The sequence below is a fragment of the Rhamphochromis sp. 'chilingali' genome (assembly GCF_963969265.1).
Source record: "Rhamphochromis sp. 'chilingali' genome assembly, chromosome: 14".
Classification (NCBI taxonomy): Eukaryota; Metazoa; Chordata; class Actinopteri; order Cichliformes; family Cichlidae; genus Rhamphochromis; species Rhamphochromis sp. 'chilingali'.
This window is the reverse complement of record NC_137941.1, coordinates 5,697,869-5,720,527: the sequence shown is the minus strand read 5'-3', so window position 1 is coordinate 5,720,527 and position 22,659 is coordinate 5,697,869. Positions and strand designations below refer to the sequence as shown.

At 39.4% G+C, this 22,659-nt stretch overlaps 1 protein-coding gene across 3 annotated transcripts in view; it reads right to left on the bottom strand.

The window, feature by feature from the left end:
- Positions 1 to 22,659, bottom strand: part of gulp1a (GULP PTB domain containing engulfment adaptor 1a) — a 94,110-nt gene that overhangs the window by 44,802 nt on the left and 26,649 nt on the right. Inside the window, exon 2 of one of the 3 annotated variants that reach the window (XM_080902428.1) lies at positions 7,482 to 7,567. The exons of the other annotated variants lie outside the window; for them this stretch is intronic. The gene's annotated coding sequence lies outside the window, so the exon portion shown is untranslated. The remainder of the gene's footprint in view (positions 1 to 7,481; positions 7,568 to 22,659) is intronic. 3 annotated transcript variants of the gene reach the window in all.

Genomic DNA, 22,659 nt, shown 5'->3' with positions numbered 1-22,659 from the left:
AAGAACACACCTAGTTGTTGATGCCCAAAGCCGCCAGGTCATGATTTTTCAGGTGGCTAATTACAATCGATGGCTGGTCACATGGGGTTGGCTGGTCACAGGGGATACGATAAAACCCTGGAGTGTGTCAATGGTGCGCACCTTGCCCGGTGTGTCAACTGGTCAACCAGCCAGCCATTCCAAAAGAGTCTTTGCACCCACTACCGTTAATGGAGGTTCCTTTTGAGGACCTCATGGACCTCATTGGGCCATTTCACCAGAGTTCATGTAGATATCACTTTGTATTAGTTGTGTTGGATTATTCAATGCGACATCCCGAAGCAGTACCGCTACACACCATTAATGCAAAGCGTGTGGCCCATGCACTGTTTTAGGTCATTTCCCGAGTCAGCATCCCAAAAGAGATACTGACTGGCCAGGGCATGTCATTCATGTCTTGCGTGGGGTGTTAGACCTAATAAAATAAAATTTTGAGGAAGGTCCAAGCCCAGCTAAGAATTAAACTCAATACTTTCTGAACCTGAGAGCCAAGCTACACATGTTTTCATGAGAAAATCTGCCCCAGGCCCAGGAATGTCAGCAACGCCTGTACAACAGAGGGGCTATTTAACAGCGAGATGAAATGCTTGTATTACTCCCTTCCTCTAGCTCAAAATTACTAGCCAATTGGCAAAGTGCCCTTCATGGTCACCCAGCAAATGGGGGACGTCATATGAAGTGGTACAGTCAGACAGTGGAGGAGCCACACAGATATTTCACCTCAACCTCCTCAAAGTGTGGAGAGACTTTGAAACTGCTTCTCTGGTGAGCCTGGTAAAGGTAAGAGATGAGGTGGTGCTGGAGGTGCCAAATTCCACCATTCCCACCTCTCTCCATTGTAATAATCATCTCACACAGACCCAGCCGGTACCAAGCTCATAGAGCACCCAGGCATGACGCTCCATTCCAACCCTATAGATTACCTGAACATAAAACACAAATTATTCAGAAGGAATTGGCTGAAATGTTAAAGATGGGAATAACAGAAGAGAAGAAAGACGGGTCTACACGGTTCTGTGTTGACTACTGCAAAGTGAATGAGGTGTCACAGTTTGATGCTTAGCCCAAGCCCCAGCTCCATGAGCTCCTGGAACAGTTAGGTCAGCTTGTTCAGAGTCCCCATGGACCGGGTCCTGCTTCCATGCGCTGCATATGCTGCTGCTGACATCATCATCTATAGTGACACCTGGGTGGAGTGTGCAGTGGGTGGCTGCGGTCATGAAGTTCCTGAGGCAGGCTCACAGCCAAACCGAAGACGTGTGTGGTAGGATGGAGGAAGATGCACCCGCAGGTGAAAAAACAAAAACCAAAAAAGGCCATCGCATCCTGCTTACATCCCAAGACCAAAGAGAGGTAAGGTTCTTGGGGCTGGCGGGTTACTACTGCCGGTTTGTGCCTGGCTTTGCAGAGCTCACCAGCACCTTAACTGATTTCACCTTAAAAGGTGCCCCAGATCTGTTGGACAAAGCAGTGCCAGGCAGTGTTTGTGCAAGTGTATAGGGCCCTCTGTGTGAAACCCCTGCTCCACACACAAACAAACCAAACACAACTAGCAGATGTCGTACTGTGTGTCCATGATGCCGGGTTTGAGGACTGGGGACGTTACAGTGACACATTGATTTAATAAGACTATGAAGTGTGTTTTTGCCTTTTATGTCGGACATGTTTTTCTCTAATAGATGTCATTGTAAAAAAAAATAAAAATAAAAAATAAACCAAAAAACCACACAAATAAACAAAACATAGAAGGATTTGTTATTAAGTCTTCCAAATGGCAGATCTTTTACAGTGAACATCCATGAAAAATGTATGTAAAAATTGAGGCGGAAACGCAGTGTGACTCTGGCTTTATGGTTAATGGTAAGCTGCTTACAGAGTACTAACTGAGCATCAGATAATGAATCCTGGATGAGTACTTAGTAAAATATGCCACAGATAACCGAAAATTATTGTCACCAATTCAGCAGCCGGCCACTGTGAAATATCGTCTGGCATTTAATAATGACTATAAAAAGTACAGTACTGTGCAAAGGTCTTGAGCCACTTCTCATTGCTTTATAAATTGGTAGGAAAATGGGAAATATGTGCAGCAATTTATTGAAATATAAGGCATAAATAGAGTTACAATTCATTATGTTGACTTTTAATTTTTCTACTGAATTTCTTCAAGTAACCTTCAGGAATAGTTTTCCAGGCTCCTTGAAGGGACATTCAAAGCTCTTCTTTGGATAATTTTGCATTTTTGTTCTGTTCTCTGTTAAAAGGACCCGCACTGCTTCAATAATGTCGAGGTCTTGGCTCTAGAGAGGCCAGTTCTAAACTGATAATGTTCCCCTGTGTGTTTTGCTATCCAACTATGCTTTTACTGCATTGGCAGTGCATTTGGGATCAAGTGAAGCTGGTGACAATCAGCTTTTTTCCAGATGGTTCTGCAGATCAAAATCTCATGTAATTTTCCAATTCCATCAGTTGTTACAAGATCTCCAATAACACTGGCTGAAATGCAGCCACCACCATGTTTTATAGGTGGTTGTAGAAACTCTTTGTTGTACCTGTCTGTTGGCTCTTTGGGACCAAAATATAAAGAAATGAGGGGCAGCTGAAGACATTTGCCCAGTACTGCATTTTTGCAAATCATGTTGCATGTTAAAATAAAATGTCATCACTTCATAATTTTTGTACATTTGCATTGGAATTTTGTCATAATTAGCAAATAAATTCTGGAATTATGTTTAAATTTATACTAATTAATAAATTTGGCCATAACTGTTTTGGGGGATATAAAACATCTACCAAGATTGTACCAATTTCAAAATGAATGGAAGTCAACCTTTGTGTGAAAAGTAATTATATTCCCTCCAGATGCTCCTGGGGTATTATATTCACAAGAATGAGATAGATATGAGGTTACAGTGACCATCAAAATCAGTACAAGGGGAAGCTTTGGTCCACAGCAAGCACTGTGATTCAATCAACCAATCTACAGACAATGAACTCTACATCTGCGTAGGTTAAAAAAAGAAACCCAAAAACTATTTATGCAGACTCTGTAGAACCTACAAATTAAATCACAGACCTTCACCTTTCAGAGAATAAGGCTACTAAAATGTATAGCTCTGAGTTGAATCCAGAATAGTCCCATATGGAAAAGAAATAGTAAAAACTTATATGTGATTACTAATGAAAGTGGCCACTTTCATGAGTAAATCAATAAGGCGGCCAAAACATACAAGTTTCATTAAATAATTTTTCAAGGGATATTATATCTGTTTTCACTCTTATATGCTTTTCATACAAGTTTCACACAAGACAGATACAACCTTTAAAAGATTTATATATATCTTTTCCATATGGGGTCATACAGCCTAAAATGAACTCAAAATCCTCCACTGTAATAAAAACAGAGTCATGTAATCTGAAAGAATACAGACAACCCGCCACCAAAATGTAGTTAAGAGAAGTCTACAAAGAATTACTTGATGGGAAACAACGGGGAGTAAACGCTCAAGAAAACTTCACAAACTAGAATCCTATTACAGCATTAATGTAATAAAGCCTTTTCAGTGCTGTAGTTTTCACATCCCATGAATTCCCAGCCTAAAATCCTAACTGCAACGCAAAACCTTAATCTAAATTGGCAACTCAGAAGGTTGAAACGATTTCCTGACATTTTCAATAATGTGCCCACAAAGCTAGTACTGCTTATGTCATAATGTTATGGGAAAGAGTTTCAAATGGTCTGGCATGCATAAGAATTTTGCATCATTGTGTTTGTGGAAGAAAATATAATACAAAGGACATTTTTTGGCAAACTACAGCTGGTCAAAGAGCTTATGAACAGCTTCCCAAATGCCTGTCACCACATTCATGTTCACAATGTGGACTGTGGGGAAACCAAAACCTGTGCTTAATCTGTACACAGTATCTGGCAACCCAGGCTAGAATAGTTCTACAGTAACACACCACTCCTCCAAAAACCACAGATTGAATTTTAACTTTAGACCCATTAGTGGGTGCATTTTCTAACTTTTTTAGACCGCCCAGAACAATCTACAATTGGTTCACTTCCTTGAATGCATGCAAGAGAGTTTCATTTCGTAAAATAGCGCATATGTGATTTAGGTGTGAGGGGAGCAGATTCTCTAGTTTAAGCTCCGATGGAGGAGCCTTGGTTCTGACTGGAAAGTAAATGTGAATTCCTGGGGAAAGGAAACAGCTGAGAAAGCACTGTATATCTGAAGGGGCATGGCAGCTTCTCCAGAGTGTTTGGATAAAGACTGTACAGATCTGTCTAGAGCCATCATCTAAAGCGATGATGAATTAATGCTTATACTGCATCCCAGCCAGCGACAAGTATGTCCACTGTTTTTGTCCAGCACTGGCATTTTCTCCCCTTTAATCGCTCCAGGTTTCACAATATTCAGACCCTCCAACGCTCTTCAAATAAAGCGAAAATTCAAGTTTAAAAGCATGATCATTTTGGAAAAAAATACAGAAACCAATAGAATGGACAGAAACCCATAGTGAGCAATGCAGTACACAATAGCAGGTAGTCATTATATTTTCAATTGCCTCTGGATTGCAGGCATTTTTCACAGGAATTCAAACCCTCCTTTATTAGCGGTGACACACTCGTAAATCTTAAAGAAGGATTCATTTATGATCCAACTCTATCTCAATAATTTACCTCTAATCTACACCCCTGTTTCTGCATGATAAGACATTCTCCTGCTTCAACATAAAATCAAGCCAAAGTCATTTATACAAGGCCATATTTTACTGTTAGTAACTGCTCTAAAAGTACTGACTACATTAGAAAGCAGGGAAAGGATTATGTTTACTCTCACAAACACTCAAAAAGTCCTACAAGGCAAAGCACTCAATATGAACCAAAAGGTCAACAGAAGCTTAAATTGCTCTTATAAGATGAATGATTCACTTTTAAAATAAAAAGTCTCCAACTTTAATTCATAAGTAAGGTGCTGCCACAGAGGGATGCTACTCTAAAGTCTAGCTTTAAAAAAATAAATGCCAAAACCCATCAAAACTACAGCTTTACAGAAAGTCTTCTTCATCTTTATCGTCATGTCCTGACTGTCTGCATATCAGACCCCATCTGCCCAGACTGTCTCCAAAATAATACCTTGCAGAGGTTTACACATTCACCTAACAAGACTGACTCCTGGGTCAGTCTCCGGAGGATACCCAAATCCCTTGGGCGCTGGGTCAGGAAGTGATCCCATCAGCACAAGGAAGCAGCCTAAATGTCTGTGAAGGTTCTCAGTCATCCAGGTCATCGTATTCTAAGTAGCTTTAGGCTGCTTGCAGTATTTGTTTAGACTTTTTAGCTCAAAGAGTAAGAAAGCTTGGTTGTAAAAGCTTTTCTCTTGGGATCATGATTTTATCTTTGATTTTTACTGAAGAATACTGATAATAGAAATGAATATTAAAAGAAAAAAAGAGAAAGAAAAGAAAGAGCTCTAACACTAACTTGCATCTTATCTGGAGGCCACCAGATAGCGATAGCTGTGGTTGTAAAAAAATCTCCAGTCCTACAGAAGCATACAGGAGAGCAGCTTTCTGACCTCACCTCTGTAAACACTCATTTTGTGCCACAGCGAATAGAAAAGGTTCTACTTTGTAAATGGCAAATAGACTGGTTCTCAAGTAGTGCTTGTCAACTCTACTTGATCACTCAAAGCACTTTATACAACATCTCTTTCACCTGTTCATACAATCACTTTTTTCTGTGCTTTTTCTACCCAAGTGCTTTCTGTCTATTCATTCATACTTCAATAAAGGCATCAGAGGACAAAATCCCAAGGATACTTAGGGATGCAGGACGGAGCAGGGTGGCTAATGATTTGTCAATCCCAAACCAGTTACAGTCAGACCCTGTGCAAAATGGGAGAAGTTACTGTCTCAGTGGTTCTGGCCCTACTGTTACTTTTATTTACTCATGCCTATACCGAACATTTATTATCCCCCAAAGAGTTACGACTCACCCTAATCCCCTAAAGACAACCCAGTCAGAGGCGTTGAGAGGAGGGCTTATTTTTGTGGAATTGCCTTAAAGTATTCTCACAAAAAACAAAAAAAAATATCTAGTGCCTCTCAATAAATAAATTGCAGCCAAGTTTCACCTCAGCTAATCTGAGTCACTGAACTTGAGCTCTTGGTTGTGTTTGTAGTGGCAGCATCATTTTTACAGTTCAGTAACAGTTCAGACCTGCTTGCAGGGTGCTGATCAGAACTAACAACCACTCCAAGGAATCCAGTTTTGCTGAGTGAGCTGTAAGGGGTATATTTAGGTGTCACTAGTACTAATTGTCATCTATCAGTGTAAAGTGGACCCATGCTAGCATAAGCTGATAATTTAGCACTCTACCCTCTTGTTCAAATACAGCCAAGTATGATTCCCAAAAGACAAAATGAAAGCAGGTATAATGCCATAGTTGAGTCTTCAAAAAAAACAAAAAAAACAGGTGACTTCCCAGTGGATATAGCCAACTTTTATAGGCAGTCTATGATTTGAACACACAAGAGGATTTAATATAAACAGTTCATCATCCAGAGGTAATAAAAGTTGACTAATTAATAAATTGGTACTTGTGGTTTGGACAACATCTAACAAGCTACAGCTTATATTAGTAATGACAGCTCACGGCGGCTGCTCATCACGGTAAACCAACATAGTTTGTGGCAGGCAGGTTCTCCGACTGAGCAGCAGTCACAAACATTGCCTGAGCATGAGAGATGAAGAGATTTGTCACTGTAAATGCAGCTGATAGGAATGCAAACAACGTCTAAGCTGACTAAACCTGGCGTTAAACAAAAACTGAAGCAGAACAGTTCATGAACAAGTATTATCAATACGCAATTAAGTCGTTTCCAAATCTGCACAGCAATAAAAATGCAGCTTATTTTACTTCGACGTCAGTTCATATATTTTGTGACTTACAGGTGTGCATATGAGAGGGTTTCAAAAACTTCTGGGAACCACTGACCTAGAATATATGGACAGCAACATAACAATGTATATCATTCTATAATATTTTCCAGCACTGCTAGAATTTGAAAGATGTGCTTCTAAAGGAAAAAAGAATCAAAATGTCACCGGTGAGCATAAATACATTTTTTTAAGAAAGATAAAAGAACATGGCATCGGACTGTCGCCTCACTCCTGTCTGCGTTTATCACAAAGCAGCGGAACCATGACGAGAATATACACAGCTGAATTATGTGTCAGAGCTGTAGGTGTGATTGCTACCATATGCCATCTACCGTCTCCCACAGTCACAGTGATATTCACTGTTCAGAACAATAAGCACGTGCATTAGCAGGATCTCAAAGGAAGAGGATTGAAGCATGCTGTATAACCATGACGACACATAATTATAACTTCAAAGACAGCTCGGAAGATAGCTGATAATGTTTCTTACTGTTACTGTAGACTATTGATGTTCAGGTGTTTTTGTTGTGAGTCACTCATCTAAAGGCTGATGGCTGCTCATTAGTGCTGCATCATCTGTAAATAGAAAGAAATAAGAAAAAAACCACTTAAGACTCAAGCTTTCAGAGATGAAAGATTATTCCTGCAGGTCTACTCTCTGATTACATCAAGCAGAAGTCCATATCTTTGCATCTAAGACTCTTTCCCCGTATCCAGGTGATCCTCAATTCTTTAAGTTACCTAGCTGACAACTTAGCATGCAACCCTTTCAATTAAACAAAACACACATGCACGAGCGGCTGACATGAGTGGCTGTCTACATCAATACAAAGCCATGGAGGAAGAAGGACAAGTTTAAACTTAGGCTGCACACATCCAATGCAAATCCTTCCAATACCCTTGATAAGTAAGAAAAATGCATGTACTGTGATTGTCCAAAAGACCATTGTGAGCAGTCAGGGGAAAAGTCATAAATGAAAAAATATATATAAATAATACAATCAGTGCATACATAGACTGTACAAGCATAGTTATTATAGGTGCTGACTTAGCTTCCAGTGCAATCAAGCACCTTGGATTTTGTCTCATTTCTCATTTCCAATGCTATAAAGTATTTTTATTCATTCAGACTACTGGATTTACAGCACCGACCCAGCTGTAGAGATTTGTTGGTCTTTGGTGTTTATCAATGGTTTAAAGAAGGCAAACACATTGATCACTCACTCTCAAAAATAAAAAGTAAGAAAAAAAAAATCAATGCTGCACTGATCTGGCAATCAGAAAACGAAAGCTGTATGATGGCTGAACCCATTTTATACACTCTGATGCAAGTTTTGTCTTTACAAGTAGCACAATCTCCAACTTCAAACCTTCTACAACAATCCCAGTCTGAGTTAAAGAAAACAAAGTATCGAGTTTTTAGCCAACTTTACAGCCAGTAAGAAAAAAAAGATGAAAAATACACTCATAACAAACTAACCCTTTAAAGATGAATGATACCCGTCTGCACTCTGCAGTGATTACATTAAGCAGACATCTACAGTGGGGCAAAAAAGTATTTAGTCAGCCACCGATTGTGCAAGTTCCCCCACTTAAAATAATGACAGAGGTCAGTAATTTGGACCAGAGGTACACTTCAACTGTGAGAGACAGAACGTGAAAAAAAAAAATCCATGAATTCACATGGTAGGATTTGTAAAGAATTTATTCGTAAATCAGGGTGGAAAATAAGTATTTGGTCACCTCAAACAAGGAAAATCTCTGGCTCTCACAGACCTGTAACGTCTTCTGTAAGACGCTTTTCTGTCCCCCACTCGTTACCTGTATGAATGGCACCTGTTTGAACTCATCATCTGTATAAAAGACACCTGTCCACAGCCTCAAACAGTCAGACTCCAAACTCCGCCATGGCCAAGACCAAGGAGCTTTCGAAGGACACCAGGAAAAGTATTGTAGACCTGCACCAGACTGGGAAGAGTGAATCTACAATAGGCAAGCAGCTTGGTGTGAAAAAAATCAACTGTGGGAGCAATCATCAGAAAATGGAAGACATACAAGACCACTTATAATCTCCCTTGATCTGGGGCTCCACGCAAGATCTCATCCCGTGGGGTCAAAATGATCATGAGAACGGTGAGCAAAGATCCCAGAACCACACGGGGGGACCTGGTGAATGACCTGCAGAGAGCTGGGACCAAAGTAACAAAGGTCACCATCAGTAACACACTACAACGGCAGGGAATCAAATCCCGCAGTGCCAGACGTGTTCCGCTGCTGAAGCCAGTGCATGTCCAGGCCCGTCTGAAGTTTGCCAGAGAGCACATGGATGATACAGCAGAGGATTGGGAGAATGTCATGTGGTCAGATGAAACCAAAGTAGAACTTTTTGGTATAAACTCAACTCGTCGTGTTTGGAGGAAGAAGAATACTGAGTTGCATCCCAAGAACACCATACCTACTGTGAAGCATGGGGGTGGAAACATCATGCTATGGGGCTGTTTTTCTGCCAAGGGGACAGGAAGACTGATCCGTGTTAAGGACAGAATGAATGGGGCCATGTATCGTGAGATTTTGAGCCAAAACCTCCTTCCATCAGTGAGAACTTTGAAGATGAAACGAGGCTGGGTCTTCCAACATGACAATGATCCAAAACACACCGCCCGGGCAACAAAGGAGTGGCTCCGTAAGAAGCATTTGAAAGTCCTGGAGTGGCCTAGCCAGTCTCCAGACCTCAACCCCATAGAAAATCTGTGGCGGGAGTTGAAAGTCCGTGTTGCTCGGCGACAGCCCCAAAGCATCACTGCTCTCGAGAAGATCTGCATGGAGGAATGGGCCAAAATACCAGCTACTGTGTGTGCAAACCTGGTAAAGACCTATAGTAAACGTTTGACCTCTGTTATTGCCAACAAAGGTTATGTTACAAAGTATTGAGTTGTATTTTTGTTATTGACCAAATACTTATTTTCCACCCTGATTTACGAATAAATTCTTTACAAATCCTACCATGTGAATTCATGGATTTTTTTTTCACATTCTGTCTCTCACAGTTGAAGTGTACCTCTGGTGCAAATTACTGACCTCTGTCATCATTTTAGGTGGGGGAACTTGCACAATCGGTGGCTGACTAAATACTTTTTTGCCCCACTGTATATATTTCTTCCTTGTCCATCTACATGTTGTGTATTAAAACAATCTAAGAAAAGCAATTTATAGACTAAAGCGTTTAAGACTGCTTTTCTCACTGTGTTGAAATCATCCAAGTCATACAGAGGCTCTTCACAGTAATTTATTGGTAGGTGGACGGCAATAAGCAACCCCTGGGGTGTAAAAAATACTAATAATAATGAGAACAAACACTGCAATCAGTCAATAAGGATATAACTGAAAAAGTGGGTGAAATATATTTTTATTACATTAGTTCGTGCCTGATGAATGAGGTGCAGACTTAGCTCATGGTGTAATCAAGCACCATGAGCCTGGTCTCATGTCCAATACCTTAAACTATTTTTATTCATTCAGACTATTGGATTTACAGCACCGTCCCAGCTATAGAGATTTGTGGGCCTTCAGTGTTTATTAATGGCTTAAAGAAAGCAAACAAACACACTGATCAATCACTCTCAAAAATGCAATGTTGAAAAAACCAGGGAAAAATCAATGATATGCTTGTGTGGCACTCAGAAACCAAAAGCCATATGACAGCTGAGCCCATTTACTAGAACGCCACGTCTGCTTTGCCTTTATAAGATCTGCAATCCCACGTTTCTTCTAAAGTGAATCTTGTTTTTACATTTTATCACAGAAGTGGAGATTCTATCAAACCTTCACTGTACTGTGACATTTTTCAGCATGATATCAGAGTTCAAATTAGCACTTCAGAAAGGACACACTCGAGATTAAAGTGTGCTGTCTGCACATTTGATAAATGAGGGCCAAAGTTTTCTATTATGTGTTAGCCTGTAGTAATGCATAGTTATCATAAAAGTGCCTGAGGAATTTGTGGGGAAATGACATTCAGAGATAGATTTAAAGGGCACAGACTGTGGAAGGTGTTGCATTAATTTGAGCTAGGTGACTTCCCCCTGTGAGATTTTGTTGATATATACACTGCTGGATATGGAAATACAGGTTTTGCAATTTTAAAGTCAGCATGTGAGGCATTTCTGGCAACACAGATGATACAATAGTCAGCGTACTGTATGAGGTCAGACCTCGAGCAACACTAATAATATGTTTAGAGCAACCTTCTTGCTAGACTTCTGACCTTAATTTGTAAATATGTGAGAAGATAAAGAAGCCATATCATAGACACGATAAAACAAAATAAATTTCAAATAGTTAATGTAGTTTGGAACATTGAACGATAAGATTTCTCATTTCGGCACATTTAGTGAGAGGAAATTTTACACTGTCCAGCTATTGAGACCATATAGTCAAAAAGAGCAGCTAAGCTTTTAGTATTATTATGTTTCAGCAGTACATATATCTTTGCATCGTATGTATGCTATGTATATCCATCCATTTGCTTCCGCTTATCCTTTTCAGGGTCGCGGGGGGCGCTGGAGCCTATCCCAGCTGTCATAGGGCGAGAGGCGGGGTACACCCTGGACAGGTCGCCAGTCTGTCGCAGGGCCAACACACAGGGACAGACAACCATTCGCACTCACATTCACTCGCACATTCACACCATTCACACAATGGCAATTTGGATTTTCCAATTAACCTATCCCCTCAAGCTGCATGTCTTTGGACGGTGGGAGGAAGCCGGAGTACCCGGAGGGAACCCACGCAAACACGGGGAGAACATGCAAACTCCACACAGAAAGACCCCGGCCTGATGTTGGAATTGAACTCAGGACCTTCTTGCTGTGCGGCAACAGTGCTAACCACCGTGCCACCGTGCTGCCCTGCTATGTATATATAAATAGAAAATAAAAAAGGGCTTCAAGTCCAACCTTGTGGTACACCACAGGTAATGTGAGCTACAGGTGATGAACTGTTACCCATGTTGACAGAACTTGGACTTTTGAAGTAAGCTAACAAAAGCAAAGTGGATAAAGATAAAACTATCCATAGCACAGAGGCAGCCAAAAACCAGAAGCCTCGGTATGAGCAATGGATCAAAGAATTTACGAGGGAAACTACAGAGATGAGTGAAAAAAAGAAAAGGGTTATTGTCTTTTATCTGTTGAAGTTATAAACATAACAGAAAGTGATGTAACTGCTTTTTTTTTTGGCAAGGTAAAATATGCCAGGCAAAGGTGGGAGCACAGCAGCTCACTGTCAGTTAATTAACTGTACCTCTTATCAGCAGCAGAGCACTTCATTTTTGATTATTTAAGCGAGAGATCCTGTAGCTTACTCTGGTTTATAAAGTTTAATCATTACATTTATTATGAAAATATTTTGCATTGAAGAAAAGTACATTTTTTGTTTGTATATGCTATCAGTTTTATATACAAAGAAAATCAAAATGTGCAAAAAGTGGTACTGGCAGGTTAAACTTACAAAACAATGGAATGGGTCAAGAAAATTCCAATTGGTGCATCTCTACTGTAAAGTAAAAGAATAAAGCAAAAGAAATACATTAAATGCATTAAATATATCAAAAAGAAAGACATTATATATGATTTTATTCATATGTACCTTCAGTGAAACGCAATGTCTTTTTTTTAGCTTTTGACTTTGTAACTAAATCTCAACATTGATTCAATTTCTTGATTAGTGGTTTTCTATCTGTTGTGGGTGGTTTCACAGTTACAGGTAATACCATATTTGGGGCATAAATTGGTATCACCCAATATATACAGACCAAAGGTATATTTATTTATATTTTAAGTAATAGATTTTATGCATTTCATTATCTGAAACTATATGACCACCTAGAAGGACACCAACAACTATACTTGTAGTTGATAAGCATACTTTACAGTCATTTTATCTGATAAGTTGTCTATAATGTTTCATAATGACTGATTGATGTCACATGAAAAATCTCACACTAAAAGTGCAGAGTTTGAGTGTTTGACTTATTGCTCTCATCTATGCACACTGGTGGCATGTGAAGTTCTGCCAGAAACCTCTATGTATTTCTTAGTACTGCAAGTCCACCGTTCTATCACAATGTATCAGGAAAAGTCCATTTTTGGCATACAGAGAAACAAAAACAAAAACTTCATCATGAAAACCTGCACTAGTTTAGATAAGGAAAAGTTTCAGAGACGAAAAAGAGATGTGTGTCTTCTCTTAGATTCAAAACTCAAAATCCAAGCCCTCTCTCCTCTCTTAAAATCTAATCCTTCCCTTCTCCATGTTGCCATTTCCATCTCAGCAAAAACAAAGGTGACATGATCAAATTTATCCCCTCTCCAGCTGAGGATTAATGCAAAATGGATTTTCTTCAGCAATACTTTCTCACCTTTCTGGCTTCCCACAGTGTGTATTATACTGAATAACAGTGGTGAATGGAATAACAAACAGCCTGTCATTTCCATATCCCCTCAAGCACTAAGTTTATGTTTCAGAAATGTGGCTTTACAAAACAGAGAGTGGAATCTTATTAAGGAAACAGGTGTTTAGGTTGTAACGGTTACCATCAAATTTACTTTAAATGTAGGTTGTAAACAGTCCAGTTATTTAAATTAAAAGCGATATCTACCAAGGAGGCAATTCAGTACCCTGCACAAAAAATGTTTAAAAAAAAAAAAAAAAAAAAAAAAGAGCCTACAATGACAGGCTTCAGTCTGAGCATGTTGGTAAAGCACGTGCAGGAATATGACAGAGGATCACGGCACCATTCTGATGAAATTAATTTATTCTGCTCCTCCTCATTAGGAGAAAGCCAATCACCCAAAAATCATAATTAAGATATGATGACAGCGAGAGGCTTGAAGTCACAAGGACAGGGGTGGGTGACTTGTTATGAAAGAGCGAGGTCTGCTGGATTAATCCTCTTAGGCAAGTTTTGACAGCTAGGCAGAAAGTGGACTCAAAAACAAACTATGAAACACGCCTTGATCTGGAATTCCAAGTAAAGTCAAGTTTATTCATATGGTCCAATATTAAACATGACTCAAAGGGACTTAGAGGCTCAGGACACGAACCCGGCTCAACTTTTTTAAGAGAAGAAAAAACTTCCAAAAGAATACAAAGAGAAAGTATTCATACGAGTATAATCACACAAGAGGATTACAATTAGTGCAATAGTAAATCTGACACGGTATATTTCATCTAATCAAGTCAGAGTGATATGCCCCATGGAGGAATGAAACAAGTCAAATTAAATCTTGCAATAACTTCTTCAAAATATGCCAGAAGCTGTTGACCACCAGACAGACAAACAAGTGGATAAAGTAATTGCGGAGGATGTGTGTTTCTAAATGGTTGAGGTCATGGTGGGGTAGCATCTACCATCCTGACCCATATAATAATCCTCTTTCAAAAATAAACTCTTCTAAACGTATCGAACCCTTTTTCTCCCTCTGGGCTCCATAACGAAAGTTTCCTGATAGCAAAACACCATCATGTGAGCAGCAGCACAGATCCAGTACCAAACATGCTGGAAGTGGTAGATAAGAGAGAGGATATCCAGATAGCACCAGACTGGCTCTAGCCCATCTCACTTCCTGAGGGGCAGGACTCTGCGTACGCTGGGCAGATGTCAAGGTTTTAGTACAGAATGTGCAAGCTGGCATTAACATCTTGAAACCTGCAGTGTTCTGACCCAAACACAGAAACTTCAGACAGCTTTCGACAGCTTTCTTGGAAGCGTTTGAGAAAAAAGCCAGTGCAGGGACTCTGTGACTTGTAGGCTTTTTAAATGGCTCATTTTTCATGCTACATTAGGGTTTCCACAGCATTAAATGACAACGGGAAAAGATTATGTATGTGTGCTTTAAATAACACCACTATAAATTGATACAGAATACCATATGAAGCTTTATGGGATGCTGTAATAGAGATCATGGCTTAATAACGGTTTTAATTTTATATCTTTGATGATTAGATCACTGATAATCCCAGTAATGGAACTGTCATTCATGTTTATACTATTCATATGAAAGTGGGTCACAATTTATTTTGGCTGGGACAGAATTTTTGTCACCAGTTTTTGCAAAGATGGTACTGGATACACTTGTACACTGGAGCCAAGGAGAAGAAGAAAAACACGTAATTAGAAATGAAATATCCCTTATTTGTTGGTATTACAAAGGCGAGATGAAAACAAATGCTCTAGGTAAAGCATAACAGACAATAAAATTGGCTTCAAAAAATTTGGCCATCAGCCATTATCAATGTTTTAATCAGACACATTGCTAGCACCCTCAGTCTGTTACCAATGAACAGATGCAGTAGACTGTTATCATAAATTCCAATCAATGATAAACACAGCAAAGCAGATTATGCAGACATGTAAAGAAAATTATGTGAACAAGTCCAGTTGTAATTGTTATTGTAAAATGATTTACGTATGAAAGGTTTAGTTTAAGCTCTTTCAAACCATAAACAAGTAGTTTATTTTAACTAAACCCAACCAATGCCAAACTAAACACCATAAAAAAACAATAAAAGTAAAGAGTAGGGAAAACCACAAGTTAAAAAACCAGGCAAGGGAAATTAGAAAGATGGGTCTTAGACTCACATGCTCAGTTGAAGGTTGAACTGAATATACTTCCTAATGGAGACTAATGCCATTTCAAAGCAGAAACACTCCCACATGCTTATCAGGAGTGAAAACAGCTGGTGATACTGGCCATTTAATGAGCTGGTGAAAATCTGTAAGAAGAATCAGCCTTTCTCAGCAGCATTTTTTTTTTTTAGCAAATCCCAGCTTGTTTGGAAGTTAGGGACAAAGGGCATGACCAGTCATGATACTATTTCTCTGGCGCAGATGGCTTTAAGCGTGGTAGATTGAGGCTGGACATTTCAACCTCAAAAGAGCCCTGTTTGACTGAGCCACGTTGCATTTACTTCTGTAGTTTATGCAACAATAAAGCAAGCACAAGCATGTCTGAGAGCGAGAGCCGTATGTCAGCATGCAATGACGATATAGTATCTAAACTGCTATTGTTTAAAAAGGGAGCTACTTTAACAACCTCCAACAATACACAAGAAAGCTGTTCCTGCTAAAGGTGAAAACAACAAACTTGCTTCCCCACTTGAGCCAAAAACACACCATTCAGTACACCCAGGCTACGAGGGAGGAGATACTAGCAGCTGGCAACCCAACCCAAAAGATGCACATCACTGAGCATTACTGGAGCACTCACAAGCTCGATTCCATATGACTGGAAGAGCAAACAGTGGGTGGAAATTACTGATGAAGTAACACGGTGGAAAAGCAGGGCTTTAAGAAGCTGGCTAAATGCTTAACTCAAGAGAAAACATCCCAGGTGGAAAATATGTTTCTGTTTTATTATGTGACAATGTTGTGCCGGCTCCTGAAGAGTTAAAGGGTTAAGTTAGTGTTAAACTGTTTAATAGTAGTAGGATCATTGTACTGTTGCTTAAAATTCCCAGAGTCAACACTACCTAGGCACTTTTTGTGCGTACACTGACTTATGTTGTGTCACTGGATATAATGCGATGTCACTAATGTTGCACAATATTGCTGCTGGTGCTGGCTCCTTGTATCAATATAAATCCCACTTTAAATGAGTTACTGTCACCAGTGACAGAAGCGTATTGGAAAAGAAGGACAGAAAATGCCCTTTATTTACTCATAAACGCTGCTGCCTGCGAACTCCGAGCATCAATAAAACATTCAGCTTTTTCCTTTTTTCTACATCATGAAATTTCAGTACTGCAAATTTTCTTTATCTCATTTTGAGGCGATATTGCCCATCGTGAAATATGTTATTGCATGTTATTCTTCTTTTGAACAGCCATTATTATTAATAAGTAGGAAAAAGGACCTTAAAGATAATTATTTTAAACTACTCTGAAATAACCACTCATGTCCAAACATCAGTGTATTTGGTTGAAGATATACACATTAAAGTTACAACAGGGCCGAGCCACACTTTCATGTAGTACCACTTTCTACCACAAGATTCTGTAGCAAGTCAACTAACAACACATCGTGGGTGGTATGGGGAAGGAAATTCTTTTGAAGAAATGGGGGTGGAGCTTGAAAGAAATAAGTGTTAAATAAATAAAAAACAAAACAATTAAAAATAAAATACCTCACACAGTCCCTGGTGAAATGCTGCCCCCAGATGGTGAAAGTTTTAGTTAATGCCACGGTGTTTAAAAACAGCTAGCAAATGCACAATTAAATCCCGTTCCCAAGATTTGGGATACATATGAGCAAGTTCAGTGCAGTGCAGTGGAAGCGGATGATCTGCTGTAAGAACACCTGTAAGAAGACGATGAGCAAGGAAAGTACATGGGAAATACAAGAATTAGAACCATTTTTCACCACAACAGAGATCACAACTCCAACTGTGACCCAGAAGAAGCAAGTGTTAGATGGATTCATGTGCACATGAAGATTAAACATGGATGCACCCAGGTATTCATGGGAGTATACGCACATAACGGCAGATGTAAATCCTGCTTTGCAATCTCTCCTTAGAAACACAGCTCAAGCTTTATGCTGATTAGCATCTATTTCACGTCATGGTGTTTACAGCAGTTTGTGTTGATTTTGTATTTGTTTGAGTTGAATCGTCCAGTAAATTATTGGCAGAAAGATGGCAAAAATGTTCAGTGTGTAAATACCACTGGGAGGGGAAAATTGAGTTTAGCATATAATGAATAAAACAAGGTCTGAATAAGTCATTTGAAAGTGGAGAAGTACTTAAGAGATGGGAATTGTTTTTTTATCATTATATTATACTGAATCCCACAAGATCTACCAGCAAACACACACACACACACACACACACACACACACACACACACACACACACACACACACACACACACACACACACACACACACACACACACACACACACACACACACACACACACACTTTGCTGCAGAAAAAGCTGCATCCCTTTCGGTAAGAACCTACAGCAGCTTTAATGCACAACCTGACCTAGTTAAGGCACTAACTGATATTCCTTGTCAACCTCAGACAAGCTAGGCTGAACTGTATTTCCACACGTGCAAAGAAACCTTAATCAGCCTTCCCCTCAGTGTGCACAGAGCGAGACTGTTGGCTGACATAGAGAGCAACAAGGGGATTTGTATTATTGATAAAACATTACCAGAACACCTCCCTGATTTGGAATAAATATAGAAGCACATCTCTGCTTCTGCTGAGCCAGCCTACCCAAGTACAATAAACTGTTTTACCTCTAAGTGTGGAAGTGAATTCTACTGTTTTCCTCATGTGGTTTCAGCCTTTTGACAGACAACAAATACCCCTGGCTGAGCATTAAACTCAAAGCTGAACAGATCTGTTCTACCATTGTCACTGTGTTGATACTCACAGAAGCACCTGTGCAAGTCAAATCAAAAGACAATGCTTTCTGCAAAAATCATCCTGGTGTGAGAAACAGTCTGCACTTAAATGTGCTTTTTGTAAGTGAATAACAAGAATGGTACAAGAATGGTAAAGCACGTGTCAGTGGGGGTAGCCTGACACCTGGGTAATTGAGTATCTTTATCTTCAATGTGAAGAAAATACCTGTAATTATAACTTAAATGTACATTTCAACAACATTTTTAATAACAGTCGCACAAAACATTTATAATTTTACCTTCATAACATCTTCTTCATTAAAAAGTTGTTTATTTATTTATACAGCACAAAACCACAACATAATAATGTATGTAACCTTATCTTTTCCACTGAGCAAGCAAGCAAAATAATATTTAAATGGTTCATTTCATTTAAGTTGGAAGTACAATGCAATTCAAAAAGTATAAACTACCACAGAGATTCAGAACCACTAAACTTTATTAACTAACTTTGCTCGTACCCAGTTCAGTCCTGTTTTTCTCTTGAAACTGAACACATTCAACAAGGTCTGAAAACATTTCTCAGAGATTTTGGTCCACCACCAGTCTGAACTGTTGATACAAGGCAGGATAAATCATTGTTTCCATGTTGTTTATGCCAAATTCTGGCCATAACACCCAGATGTCATAGCAGAAATCAAGACTCCTTAGGCAACGTTTTTCCAGTCTGTTGTCCAATTATTGTGCTCCCGTGTGAGCTCTGCTTTGCTGTTCTTAGCTGACAGGAATGGCACTCGGATTGATTTTCTTCTGTTGTAGTTCATTTGCTTGTAGGTTCAATGTGTGCAATGAGAGATGCTCCTCTGCATGCCTTACATGTTATGAGTGGTTGTATGAGTTACTGTTGCCTTCCTATCAGGATGAAGCAGTCTGGTATTCTCTTCTGACCTCTGACATCAACAAGGCATTTTCACCCAGAGAACTGACACTCACTAGATTTTTTTTTTTTTTTTTGACCAGCCTAGAGATGATTTTGTGGGAAAAATCCCAGCAGATCAGCAGTTTCTGAGATACTCCGATAAGTCCGTCTGGCACCAACAACTATGACTCAAATAACCTTTCTTCCTCATTCTGATGCTTAGTTTGAACTTCAGCAGATTGTCTTGACCATGTCTACATGACTAAATGCACTGAGTTGTTGCTATGTGACTGTTAATATCTAATCGGGCTGATGGCTCTATGACCATAAGATGTACACAAGATATAGCAAGTGACTATTAAAAATATTCACTTTGTCAACAAAAAGAAATGCACCAGTAGCATAGTAAAATTATAAGATCCATAAGTTAAAATCTAATTAAAAAAAAAAAAAAGCAGAAATAAAATAGTAACTGGTAAATTTTAGTATACCAAAAGATGATGACCTCAGGGATCAATGACAGGTGGATGCCACTTGTTTCCCAGCTTTGCATTAAACTGATGTTATCCTTATGATTAGATTCATAATAAATTGAATCTACTTCACTGTAATTTCATACCATGTTGTGTACAGTTTAACTGACACTTGGAACACAGACATTTGTTTAGACTGACGCTCTTTAAAATGAACTTGTAAGAAAGGAGTGGCTGTGAGAAAACAAAGACTGTGTTTCTGCCAGTCTGTGGACTGATTTCAAATGAGAGCTTAGTGAAATTGTGTGTCTGCAGAATTGCCTGTTTATGTCCTGTCCTCAACATTTTTTGCTAAACCGCTGGGTGTTTGTGTTTGTCAGTGAAATACTCTGTATACTGCAGAAGAGAAGAGACACAGGTGAGACAGTTATACAAAAAACCCAGAATGAGTTAATCGACACCAGACTCAATCACAGCTGTCATAAGGTGGGAGGTGGGACATCTGTCCACTTATTTTTACTATAATAGGCTTAATCCCTCCTATGTGAACAAGGCTGTCTTGTTGGACTGGTAAGTTCTTTTTCTGCATGTTGGAAGTAGGAAATAGATATGAGATGGACAGCACTTTCTAAAAACACACCAGTGGAAACGCCTTCCATAACTGCAGCCATTTTCAAATCCAAATTAAACTTTGTGTTTCCTTTGGTGCACTTAAGGAAACTTAAACACTGTACCCTCAGAAAAATAGAATATATTTAGGGTGGGGGAAATAATTATTTGGTCTCCTGCTGAATTAATACATTTACTCACAGAATCTAGTTTTTATGGTAGTTTCATTTTAATGTAGAGAGACAGAATATTAACCATTAAAATCCCTTAAAACACACTACGTATATAAAAGTTATTTCATTTCTTTGGAACTCAGCAAACATACAAATTCAGCAGGGGATCAAACAACTGTTTCCCCAACTGTATATATCACTATTTTAGTATTTAGTATTAGTATTTATTTATTTATTGTCATTGTCAAGAACAATGAAATTGCGTTTGGGGCTTCCATACAACCCAAAAAAAAGAAGAAAATAATAAATACCCCTTAAAACCCAAGTGTACATATTTAACCCAGTGTGACTCCAATGCAATAAGACAATCCTTAGCAATAATGTTCGTAGAAATTCAGACAAAGACCTGAGAAACATGACAAAATACAACAATGCAACCCATTCAATATTATTGTACTGTGAGATATGATATCAGATATGATAGTTATCTATTTAAGAAAGAGGGGGGGGGGGGCAGGAGGGGGAAGAGAATAAAGATATGATGCACCAATGCAGACCAGTTCATTGCTATTAAGAAGTTGGATATGGTTATTGTCCGTGAGAGGGGGGCAGAGAGTTCAGGAGCCTCACAGCCTGTGGATACAGGCTGTTGGCCAGTCTGGATGTTCTGGCCTGTATAGACCTGTACCTTCTCCCTGAGGGCAGCAGATGGAAAAGGTGGCGCGCAGGGTGATGTTGGTCCCGCAGGATACTGTGCACCCTCCTCAGACAGCGAGTGGGGAAGATATTACTGATCTCTGGCAGACTTGTTCCAATAATTCTGCCAGCTTCTTTCACCACCCGCTGGAGTGCTTGCTGATCGGCCTTGGTGCAGCTGGGGAACCACACTAGAAATCCATACGTCAGAACGCTGCTGATGGCACAGTTGTAGAAGTTCAACATCAGAGATCTGGGAATGTATGCGCTCCGCAGTCTCCTCAGGTAGTAGAGGCGCTGTTGGGCCTTCCGTACAACTGAGGTGATATGGTTGCCCCAGGACAGGTCCTCGGTCACAGTTACCCCCAAGAATTTGTTACCCCCAAGAATTTATATAGTACTTTTACTTTTATTGGTTTCTTTTTTTAATCTTTGCTCAATGTTTACTTTTCAGTGCCTTTCAGTGGTCTAACGGTTTGCTTGGACTATGTACAGTAGTGACATCAAGTACTAAATCACTTTAAATGCACTTTCTCTTGATTATTAATCTCACCGTTTGCTTATGGCTGCTTTGTAGTTATAATTGTTCCACTAAACAGTATACATTTTATATGTTGATTATAAAGGCTGAGCTTGAATAAACAGAATGTCTCAATTTATTGCCTCCTTAAATGACAGGTGTACAACATCTAAACACTCAGCCAATTGCTTTAGACCTCGATGTTACAGTGCTCATCCAGTGACAGCTCATACTCTAATAAGTGCAAACCAGTCAAGAGTAAGATTTTTGACTGGTTTCCCTTAATTCATCCAAGGGCTGGAAACACACAGAGACTAAGCTTGAGGCTCAACCAAACAAGGCTGTATACAGCAAACGCTGAACAACAGTTCATCTGTGATTGAAAGACTGTCGTCAGAGTTCCAAATGAGTCAGAGTCTTTATGCCTTGTTTTTCAGAAAGTCCAAGTGCGGTACAGTGTCCTTATTGATAGCTGTTAGAAAAATGATCTCTCTCTCCGTATCATATCTTCCCAGAAAAAGAGGCCTTGCATTAAGGCAAGCACAGAACAGTCCAGTTAATCCACAGAAATCATAACCCTGACACTGGCATGTTGCTTCATTCATAAAAACAGACACAGAGTTGCTCTCCCACTCGCCGCAAAGCTACTTCTACAGTAACAGGAGTATTGTTGAAATCACGCTGAGACAATTCTGGTTGTTATGGCTTCGAGGACATGCATTCATAGCCTGTCAGACCACTCTAATTAATTCAGTTTGCCATGGCCAGAATGAAAAGGGAAAATCTTCCATCTGAGGACACAAAAATTGGAGTCACTGACTTCCCAGGAATTATAGAATTGATTACAAAATTTGACTTATTGTCT